Genomic DNA, 10,396 nt, shown 5'->3' with positions numbered 1-10,396 from the left:
CATCAACTGGAACTAATATACCACACAAATGCAAGATGTTAGTGTAACAGCACTCCAGCAGGTCTTAAGGATTAACTTGCTTCAGGTTAACTCTCCTTACTTGCTGACCTAAATTCCTTGATCTTCAACAGAACTAATTTTCTTTGAGATTTGCAGACCACTGTCCTTGAGGAATGAAGAACCAGAACTTTTCCCAGGCCCCAAAAAACCAGCAAGTCTGTCTGAGGCTGACTCAGCTTTAGGATTAGCTCGGCAATTTTTTTAGTAAAATGTTTTTCTTTTTTTGGTCACACAAATGATTTTACTGACTTCCCTTTGTGTATCCATAGACATTGCCTTCCTTTGCAGAAAGAACAGAGTACTCCTGCACATAATAAAACAAGAACCAGACTCCCTCACGCAACCCCCAAGTACTAGGATAACTTTTGTAGCTGACATCATGGAATCTGCACATAATCAAGAAATGTTGCAGGCCGCTACACTCTCTTTGCTGATTAACTACCCTAAACCCCTTTAAAAACCCCTGAGCCAGGCAGAAACCTCAGAGTACCTTTTCCCGAGGTTGCTGGCCTCCTGAATCTTTTATTCCCAAATTCCTTTCCAATCAAAAACTCATCTCTTTTTCTTTCTTTCTTTCTTTCTTTTCTTTTAGAGGGAGAGAGCACACAAGCAGGGGAGAGGGGCAGAGGGATTGAGAGAGAGAGAATCTTAAGCAGGCTCCAAGCTGGATGTGGAACCCAAATGTGGGGCTCGATCCCACGATCCTGGGATCATGACCTGAGCCAAAATCAAGAGTTGGGCTCAACTGACTGAGCCACCCTGGTGCCCCCAAAACTTGTCTTTTGAGTAATGGCCTTTCTAGGAACTGGCAGCCAAACTTGGGTTCCATAACATTAATAATAAGGAAACTGTAGGAGGGATGAGGGTGTGGAGGAAGCAGGCATATTAGAACTCTGTACTTCCTGTGCAGTTTTTCTACAAGCCTAAAAGTGCTCTAAAAATAAAATGTATTAAGTGAAAAAGAAAAAAAAAAACCTATTGCAGTAAGGGAGGGTGATTACTGCAATGGAAGAGGGTGATGATGGCAATAGGGAGGCAGCTTTGAAGATCTGCAAATGTCTGAAAGAGTAGTCACAAATTTGTGTGTAAGTACAGAAATCTCACACACACACACACACACACACACATATATACGTGTGTGTGTGTGTGTGTGTGTGTGTGTGTGTATTTACAAATAGGAAAGAGTTCATAGAGTAGGCAGTTAGAGCTGGAGACAAAGGTGGGGATAAATAGATGACACATTAGAAGACTGAGGGCACAACATCCTGACTTGTGGCTTTTAACATCCTGGCTTTAGGGATTCTAACACCCCAGGACTGAAGAACCAAGAGTCACCCTCAACCTCTGCCCCAGGGTAACCTATGGTTTCATTATCATATATTTACATTGTGGTTTCAACCCACCCCTACCCAAATGGGGGAAGATGGCCAGGATAGTTCCTGCAAGAACCTTGTAGGGCCCAAAACTCTGCCTCCCAACTGGCAGGAGTCCCTTAGACGAATAGAAACAACTTCTGTCAGAGACTGCCCTAACTATGACCCATAACCTCTGCAAACACAAAAAGAAAAGATACCCTTAATCCCCCTGGGGTTGCCACTTTCGGGGGCTGCCCAGTCTCCTCCCTTTTTGAGAGTGTACTGTCCTTAAACTGCTTTGGGTTTGCTACTTTTCTGTCTTCATTGGAGTGCTGATCCTCAGGTAAATCTTTCCTGGGTAATCCAAGAACCCACATCTCCATTCACACAATGCAGACTCCCACTGGTAGCAGAGAAATGAAAACTAAAGAGGGAAACTCATTCTTTTAATGGAGGTGTAAACAAGGCTAGAAAGAACTGGATGTCAGGAGCAGGGAGTAGGTGGCAAGATCAGGAAACAACTTTCCTTATTGTCAGCCAAGTTTTGAGAGGGATTGTTTGGCATTCCTATACTTGTTAAACCTTAGTAGGAAGTCAAATTTCAGGATGATGTGGGGGAGAATAGAAATTTAGTTAAGTTAAATTTACAGGTATTTTGTTCTGATTAGTCATTGAGACAAATTGTTCAGCTGATCATTTATGAGACACAGAATGCGAATTTTAGGTTGTGTGTCTGCTTTTGTAGCAGGTAAACGGGTCTATGGCGAGTTTTATTTAAGTAATATGGGAAAAGGTGGTTCTTTGCAGTTTAATAAAAGACTACAAAAGAAATTGAAATAGACATGTATGTTACTCAAGGCCCTGGACCCAAGTGGGAAGGTCAAGACAGGCTGCAGAGAGAGAGAGAGGGAGGCATCACCTGAGGCACAAGCTTTTATTGTGTTCTTTGAATAAAATGTCTTGGGACTCCCGGAGTAAAGCTGGATTCAAACCAAAAAGAGCAGGGGGCAAGGGGGGAGTTTGGTAAACACCCTCAAAAGTGCGGGAGCAAAGACTTATGGGAAATGTAGTTTTCACTCTGGTGTTGGCTTTCCGGGCTGACTCTGCGCGTGCTCACTGCCTCCGGGTCTGTAAATCTTTCCCCCAGGGTACACCTTCTCCTGGGTGGCGCTTCTCGGATCACCGAGTCTTTGCGCTCCCTAGGGTCCAGTGCGACAGGACAGGGGAGTTTGGGGTTGGCCGAAGGCAGACGAGCGTCCGCAGTGCTCGGGAGCCGGCGGGTCTGGGGTTGTGGGGGGACCCCGCGGCGGGACCTCTGGCACTTGACCCCCCAAGGGCGGGCTGGGGCAGCCTCATCCTGGAGGAGGGACGACCGGGCCAGGGCTCCTCTCTCAGCGGAAAGGGCCGGCTTCGCGCGGGGACGCGGGGACGCGGGGACGCGGGGACGCGGGGACGCGGGGACGCGGGGACGCGGGGACGCGGGGACGCGGGGACGCGGGGGCGCGCGTCCTGGGAGGTTGCAGGGTCCGTGCGCAAAGGCGGCTGCTGCAGCCGCCTGCGGAGCTCCGTTACTGAGCAATCCTGGCAAAGACGTTCAGTTTTATCTTCTGCAGAAGGAGAATGTTTTTATACCTGACCCATGCGATTGTTCTGCGCTGCTAATGTCTATGCTAGATATACGTAGATTTTTGCCATCAAAGGCTCTCACGGCCATATTTGAGGTAAGCTTAACTGTCTCCATGTTAAGAGAATAGTAAACCAGGCTCAGAGGTGAAGTGCCAAGACCACACAGCAGCGGTGGGAATCTAGTTTTCAATCCATTTTTCTGCACGTCTCATGTTCCTTCTAATAAACTGCCTTGCCTAAAACCCAGCATTGTTATTCACAGCACTAATAATGTCTGATACTGTAGTATCAGGAAAATAATTATGAGGTATATGGGGACTGCAGAATGTCTTGGCCTTGGGTTTCTGGGATATTTGATTATTCTTCTCATTCTTCTGAGCGCTTGTGTCAGGTAGCACAATTTCTGGGTCCGGTCTGCCCTGTCTAGCTTTTGTCTTTGGAGAACTTCATTTGAGTTTGTTGATGGCCAAAGCTCTTGATTCTTGGGGAAAGTATGTATTAGAGTCAGGTTGGGAGCCCTGTTTGAAAGTTCCAACTAAATTTAATTTGTCCCCACTGCCCAGGTCCCATCTCTTTTGGAGCAAAACAGCTCTTGTAGTTTTTTAAATTTTTAAGAAATGTTTATTTATTTTTGAGAGAGAGAAAGTGAGCACACCACGGGGTGGGCAGAGAGAGAGGGAGAGAATCCAAAGCAGGCTCCACACTGACAACAGTGAGCCCCATGTGGGGCTCAAACCCACAAACGTGGAGGCTTAACCAACAGAGCCACCCAGGGGCTCCTGGAGCAAAACAGCTCTTGAGGTGAGATGTGGGAAACAAAGGTAGAAGGAAATGGCAGATAAAATTGAATTTCCTTATAACCTGCAGCCCACTGACAAATACTTGAGGCTGGCAGAGTAAAATGTTTCTCCAGGAACTTCCTACTGTCTTCTTTAGCATATGAAAATCTCATTGGAAACTTCCCCTTGATTTTACCTCCCCTAACTCCCAAGTATGTAACCAATGTCTCTTTATGGTCCCAGGATAGCTCTTTCTGCCAATGGGTCCTATCTCCATGCTTTAATAAAATCACCTTTTTGCACCAAAGATGTCTTCAAGAATTCTTTCTTGGCTGTCAACTCTGGATCATCCCCAAAACCTTATCACCCAGGAACCCCACCTGGAAAATCACCCCTTGATCTGAGACCTCTCACCAGAGGCTCAAAACAGAAACAGAAGAGGCCCAGGAAAGATTATATCCTCAGACTGCCAGGACAGAAGTAATTCTTGGTCCTTCTACAGAATGAGCGATGCTTGGGTGATGTCACCATAACCAGAAATCATTGCAGGCTGTCCACTGATCAGCTTTAAGAATTGAAATAAAGCTGGCAACATGAGCAAAGGGTAGGCAGCACAGCAGAGGGTACCTCACAGGAAGTTTGTGAGGACACAGTTCAGGGAAAGGAATCACCAGCCACAGGAGAAATTGACCTTGTTCACCCTCATCAGCCATACTCCCTTCACTGCACTTGCTCTACAACCTAGAGGGTGCATCATTCTCTTCTGATAGTAAAAAATCAAATAACTAATGTATAAAGAGTTTGAAGATTTTAAAATTTTGTCTGTATTTAAGAGGTGAAAAAAAAAGGGCCTAGAAGATAAGGGAGTGACTTGTCTAGAGTAACATAATTTATTAGTGGCATGCCCGGGGAACTCCTTGCTGTCTATCCTTAACAATGATGTCACATCAAATTTTTTTTTAATGTTTATTTTTGAGAGAGAGAGACAAAGAGACAGAGCACAAGTGAGGGAAGGGCAGAGAGAGAGAGAGAGAGAGAGGGACAGAATCCAAAGCAGGCTCCAGGCTCCGAACTTAGCACAGATCCCAACGCAGGGCTTGAACCCCCCCATGACGAAATCATGTACCTGAGCCCAAGTTGGATGCTTTACCCACTGAGCCACCCAGGTGCCCCTCAAATTTCCAATGAAAAGATCCTTTTGAGAAACCATAACCAAGTTAGAATAAACAAAGTACCCCTGCACTTTCCAGGGGGATGCTGATGAGGATTTTGAAACTCAAGGGCCAGACACTTTCCCTAGGAATGCAGAGAAATAAAGGCAATGTCTTCCTGTGTTGTTCTTTGTTTGATTAGTCCTTGGTTGTTACTATTTATTTATTTTAGTCACTGTAGAGGGGAAGGTAAATTCTTTTTAGCAGGAAGTTAGTAGGAAATGTTTATATTCACCTAATGAAAAATCGCATTCTGAGCTGTGACAGGTCAGAGTCTGCATAGACAATGGGTACTCCTCCATCAGCTCTGCCCTGCCCTTAGGGTTGAAGCGCATGGATGGCCCACGGGGACTTTGGATGTAGCTGCTGTGTGAAGCTTGCTAGGCAGATAATTCTGCTCGGCTCACCTGGTTGCATAGGACCTCATTTTCTTTCCTTCTTTCCCAGCTGTACCTTTACAGTTCTCTTCAGTTTTCCAAGAGCAGCAGGAAATGACTGAATCACAGGTAAGCTGTTTATTCCTGCTTTGTTTTGCAGTGGATTTTGTGAGGTGTGTAAGGAACAGAAATTAAAATAGAAAAACAGAAATAGATGAAAATCAACATCAGATTAACAGTAGACTATCAGGTCAAGAGTTGAGCAGTCAGCATATACATATACGCTGGTCCTGTAAAGTCCCAGAATTATCAAAGTCGAACAGCAAGTTTGCCGTTCCGGTCTTTCTGACAGCAAAGGAGAACCAGAAAAACGAGTCTCTTAGGGCACTAACACACTGGCACTGCGGTAAGAAATTATCAGAGGCTGGTGGTTCAGCAACAAGCACTTATTTCTCGTATTCTGGAGTCTGGGAAGTCCAAGATCAAGGTGCCAACACATTTGATTCTTTAGTGAGGACCCTCATCCAGTTTGCCCATGGCCCTCTTCTCATTGTATCTTCCCATGGTGGAGAGAGAATAGAGGGCCAGCTCTCTCGTGTAGTTTCTTCTAAGGGCACTAATGCCATCAGGGCTCCATACTAATGACCCACTTACCTCCAAAAGGTCCCATCACCAACTAAAATCACACTGGGGATTAGGGCTTCAACATGTGAAGTTCGGTGGGGGGACACAAGCATTCCGTTCATAACAGAGTTGAGAACACAATTTTCTAATGGTCTTGTTTGGTCCAGCGGTGTAGAATATCTGGAAGACAGCTGAATGGTTGACATGCCCTTTAAATGGCTCTGCATAAATATTTCCCCCACCTAGACTGTAGCACTGTAGTATTTGTGACTGTACTTAACCGCTACTTACTTGCCTGTTCCTGGCATTGTCAGACTTTAGATTTATTGTCAATCTAACTTCTGAGAAAAACTCACCATTTTATTTGCATTTCTGAGATTGCTGATGATCTTGTATATCATATATCTATTGGCTTTTCTTTGCTTTTGTGAATGATTTCATTTTTAATCATCTCATGTATTAATTTTAAAGAATACTTTATGTATTTTGGACAATAATTCTTTGTCTGTTACATTTGTTGTGAATGTTTTCTCCAAGTCTGTCCCTTGACCTTTACCTCTAGAGTGCCTCTGGCCTTATTAGAGTTTTATATTTTTCCATAGGCCAGTCTTTTTAACTTTTCTGTTTTCTTTTAGAATTTTAAAATTCTTCCCTAACTTAAGATAAGGATATTTTAAAATTTTTGCTTAATTAATGTTAGTACTATTAAAAATATTTAAGCCTCGAGTCAATCTGGAAATTGTTATTGTAGATAATACGAGGAGGGAATCTAGTTTTATCTTTTAACACATAAAGCACCAATTCTTTATTAATGTTTTTCTCAATCAATTATAATGGCACATCTATCCAGTATATTACCGTGTCTGCACACATCTGTTGCTGGACATTCTAATTCATTGCATTAGTCCTTAATTCATTCTTCTTTAGGTTCATCATGTTCTTTCTTACACCTTTTTCAGTCTTGCTTCATGAAACCTGGCATCCTTACCTTGTGCCTGATTTTTCAAAGATAACTCAAGAAGTGTTAGCCAACGCTGGAATAGTCTTTGTGGGTTTTCGGTACACACCAATTATCCCATTAAAGAAGTTTCTTCCTACAGCCTAAGTTTTGAATGTCCATGATACTTAGTGGTTTTTCTATATGCCTTAAGAATAGATTTGATTACTCTTTAGATTGAACTTCTTGGTTCCATTTTGGACACGTTTAAAAATTTTTTTATTTATTTTGAGAGCGAGAGAAAGCGTGAACAGGGGAGGGGCAGAAAGAGAAGGACAGAGAGAATCCTAAGCAGGCTCCACGCTGTCAGTGTGGAGTTGGGCGCGGGGCTCGATCTCACAAAGTGTGAGATCATGACCTGAGCCAAAATCAAGAGTTGGACACTTAACTGAATGAGCCACTTAGGCGCCCCTTAATTAGTTTAATTTTTATCATTCTGAGAGTTCTTTATATACTGGATATAGACTGTTGTCAGATATATAATTTACAAATATTTTCTCCCACTCTTTGGATTGTCTTTTCACCTTCTTGGTAATGTTTTTTGAGGCATAAAATTTAATGATTTTGTTGATGTCCAATTTATCTTTTCTTTAGTTGCTCGTGCTTTGTCGTATCTATGAAACCATTGCCTAATCCAAAATCTTAAAGATTTAACCATGTGTTTTCTTCAAAGTAACAATTTTTGTCTTTTTTTTTTTTTTTAATTTTTTTTCAACGTTTATTTATTTTTGGGACAGAGAGAGACAGAGCATGAACGGGCGAGGGGCAGAGAGAGAGGGAGACACAGAATCGGAAACAGGCTCCAGGCTCTGAGCCATCAGCCCAGAGCCCGACGCGGGGCTCGAACTCACGGACCGTGAGATCGTGACCTGGTTGAAGTCGGATGCTCAACCGACTGCGCCACCCAGGCGCCCCACAATTTTTGTCTTAAACTCTCTTTTACCTGATATTAATATAGCCTTCCCAGCTGTCTTTTGGTGAGTGTGTTGAGCAGAATGCCTCTCGCAAGTTGCCAATGCCAACACTGACCATGATGGAGAGAGCAAACATCATCATTATGCCAGTGTACAGGAATAAAAATTTAAACACTCCTGCCACTGCATCTTGGTTTCAGAGTTACCAAGGAAGACACAATGGAGTCAAGCATCGGATGGAACAGTGCTTTTATACACTTAAGAGGTAAAGCAAGATCAGTTCTGATAATATGCGATTGGACCCCCAAGGCTAGTGGGTGCCCCCAGCATCTGATGCAAGGCAGTTGGCCTATGCACACACCTCTTAATGCCACAGCAGGAGTCCAACCCTACTACTATCGAATCCAGAATACTGAAAGCTGAGGTTGTGCCAGAGGGGCATTTAGTATATGCTTAATCAGAACAGAGGAGCAATTAAATAAAAGATATTCTGACAAGGTGAATGGCTTATATAGGCTGTGTGGTCTCTTTATCTCTTGGTAAGGAAGGTTCCAGACCCAAGGCTCATTCATATGTAGCTGAGTGGGGGTTGAAAGACCATACACGTGAGACTGTCTTTCTCATCATGGTGTATCTTTGTCCATCGTTTTTTCTGTTTATGTCTTTGGATCTCAAGTGAGTCTCTTTCAGACACTATTTATTAGTGAGTCTCTTTCAGACACTATTTATCACGTTTTTGTTTTGTTTTTTTTATCCAGTATTGTATCCACTATGCCCTTTAATTAGAGTGTTTAAGCAATTTACATTTAGTGTAATTCCTTATAGAGCAGGATTAGGTCTGTTGTTTTCTTATTTGTGGTCTACAGCTTTTTTGTTCCTCTATTCCTCCATTACTGCCTTCTTTTCTGTTCAATAGATATCTTTTAGTGTACCATTTTAATTCCCTTGTCATTTCTTTTGCTATGTTTAGTCATTTTCTTGATGGTTGCCCTGGGATTTACAATTAACATCTTAGTTTTTAACAATCAGGTTTGGATTGGCTTGCACAGAAGTGCCATGGCTGGGTGGGAGTCCCTGAATGGGTGTGTTGTGGTCAGTGTAGTCACCAGTATGCCATTGTTGCTGCTGTCTGTGGCAGTGGTGTGCTCGAGCAACCAGAACCGGAGCATGGAGATGCATGACATTCTCAGCAAACGGAGATTCAGTTTCTGGTCCTTTGGAACAGGAACTCATGTTAAGCTCCCAGGACCGGCACTTGACAAGCCAAAAGTTTACAATTTCAAAACTACATATGACCAGATGTACCACAATCTCCTTAGGAAGGACAAAGAACTCTGTATGCAGAATGGCATTTTACATCTGTTGGATAGAAATAAGAGGATCAAGCCCTGGCCAGAAAGGTTTCAGAGCTGCAGAGACTGTTTGATCTGATTCTCACCTGTGAAGAGAGAGTGTACAATCAGGTGGTGGAAGATCTGAATTCCAAAGAGCAAGACACCTGCCAGCCAGTGCATGTAACCAATGTGGACATCCAGGACAACCATAAAGAGGCCACCCTGGACGCATTCCTTATCTGTGAGCTGTGCCATTGCATTCAGCACACGGAGGATATAGAGAATGGGACTGATGAGCTGCTGTAGGAGTTGGAGGAGAAGAGCAGCAGAGCCTTACTGCACACGGTCTGCTCCTACTGACTAGCCTGGCCGCTCTCCTGAAGACATCTTTTTGAGCTTCCTTTTGTTAATACTTTTTCCTTTCTGATATTTGGTTTTACTTGTATCTATTCTGCTGGTGGTGGGTAGTAATACCCAGTTAACTGTACGTGTGAAATGAAAGGCACACATAAACGCCAGATTAAAAACAATCGAGTTTTTTCTATTCCTCTTCTACTTGTGAGTGGAGAATTGACTATAAGGTTTTTTTCTTTAACCAGGAAAGTAAACAATGATTTACAGTACATTTCACCTATTAAAAAAATCAAATTTGGATTAATATCAACTTAATTTCAATAGCATATAAACACTTAATATGCTATATAGCTCTATTCCTATATAGCTCTATTCATCCCTTTACCCCTCCTTTGTGCTTTTATTGTCCTGTAGATCTTCACGTATTGTGTGCCATCAACACAGATTTATATTTTTTTTCTTTGCAAAGTGTCTTTTAAATCAGGTAGGAGACACAAAGAATTACAGAATACATTCATTTATGCTCTTTTTTACTCACATAGTATTACCTTTACCAGTGCTCTTCGTTTCTTCATGTGGATTTGTGATGCTGTCTAATGTCCTTTTATTTCAGCCTGAAGAACTCCTTTTAGTACTTTTTGTGAGGCAGAGATGGTGGCAATGAATTCTCTCAGTTTTTGTTTATCCGGATATTTTTAAAATTTCTCCTCCATTTTTCTTTCTTTCTTTCTTTCTTTCTTTCTTTCTTTCTTTCTTTCTTTCTTT

At 42.7% G+C, this 10,396-nt stretch overlaps 1 long non-coding RNA gene and 1 pseudogene across 2 annotated transcripts in view; both read left to right on the top strand.

Annotated features, from left to right (window-relative positions):
* The first annotated feature begins 2,968 nt into the window (after positions 1 to 2,968).
* The window catches only part of LOC121036974 (uncharacterized), a 17,098-nt gene continuing 9,670 nt past the window's right edge, over positions 2,969 to 10,396 (top strand). For both annotated transcript variants that reach the window (XR_005793552.1, XR_005793551.1), the window contains exons 1-2: positions 2,969 to 3,136; positions 5,479 to 5,537. This is a non-coding gene — a long non-coding RNA (uncharacterized LOC121036974). The remainder of the gene's footprint in view (positions 3,137 to 5,478; positions 5,538 to 10,396) is intronic.
* Positions 8,556 to 9,652, top strand: LOC121036973 (RNA polymerase II subunit A C-terminal domain phosphatase SSU72-like; annotated as a pseudogene).

This window comes from Herpailurus yagouaroundi, unplaced genomic scaffold (assembly GCF_014898765.1).
Source record: "Herpailurus yagouaroundi ecotype Mexico unplaced genomic scaffold, PumYag 163, whole genome shotgun sequence".
In the NCBI taxonomy this organism is placed as follows: Eukaryota; Metazoa; Chordata; class Mammalia; order Carnivora; family Felidae; genus Herpailurus; species Herpailurus yagouaroundi.
The sequence above is the reverse complement of the archived record's forward strand: the minus strand, read 5'-3'. Positions and strand labels throughout refer to the sequence as shown.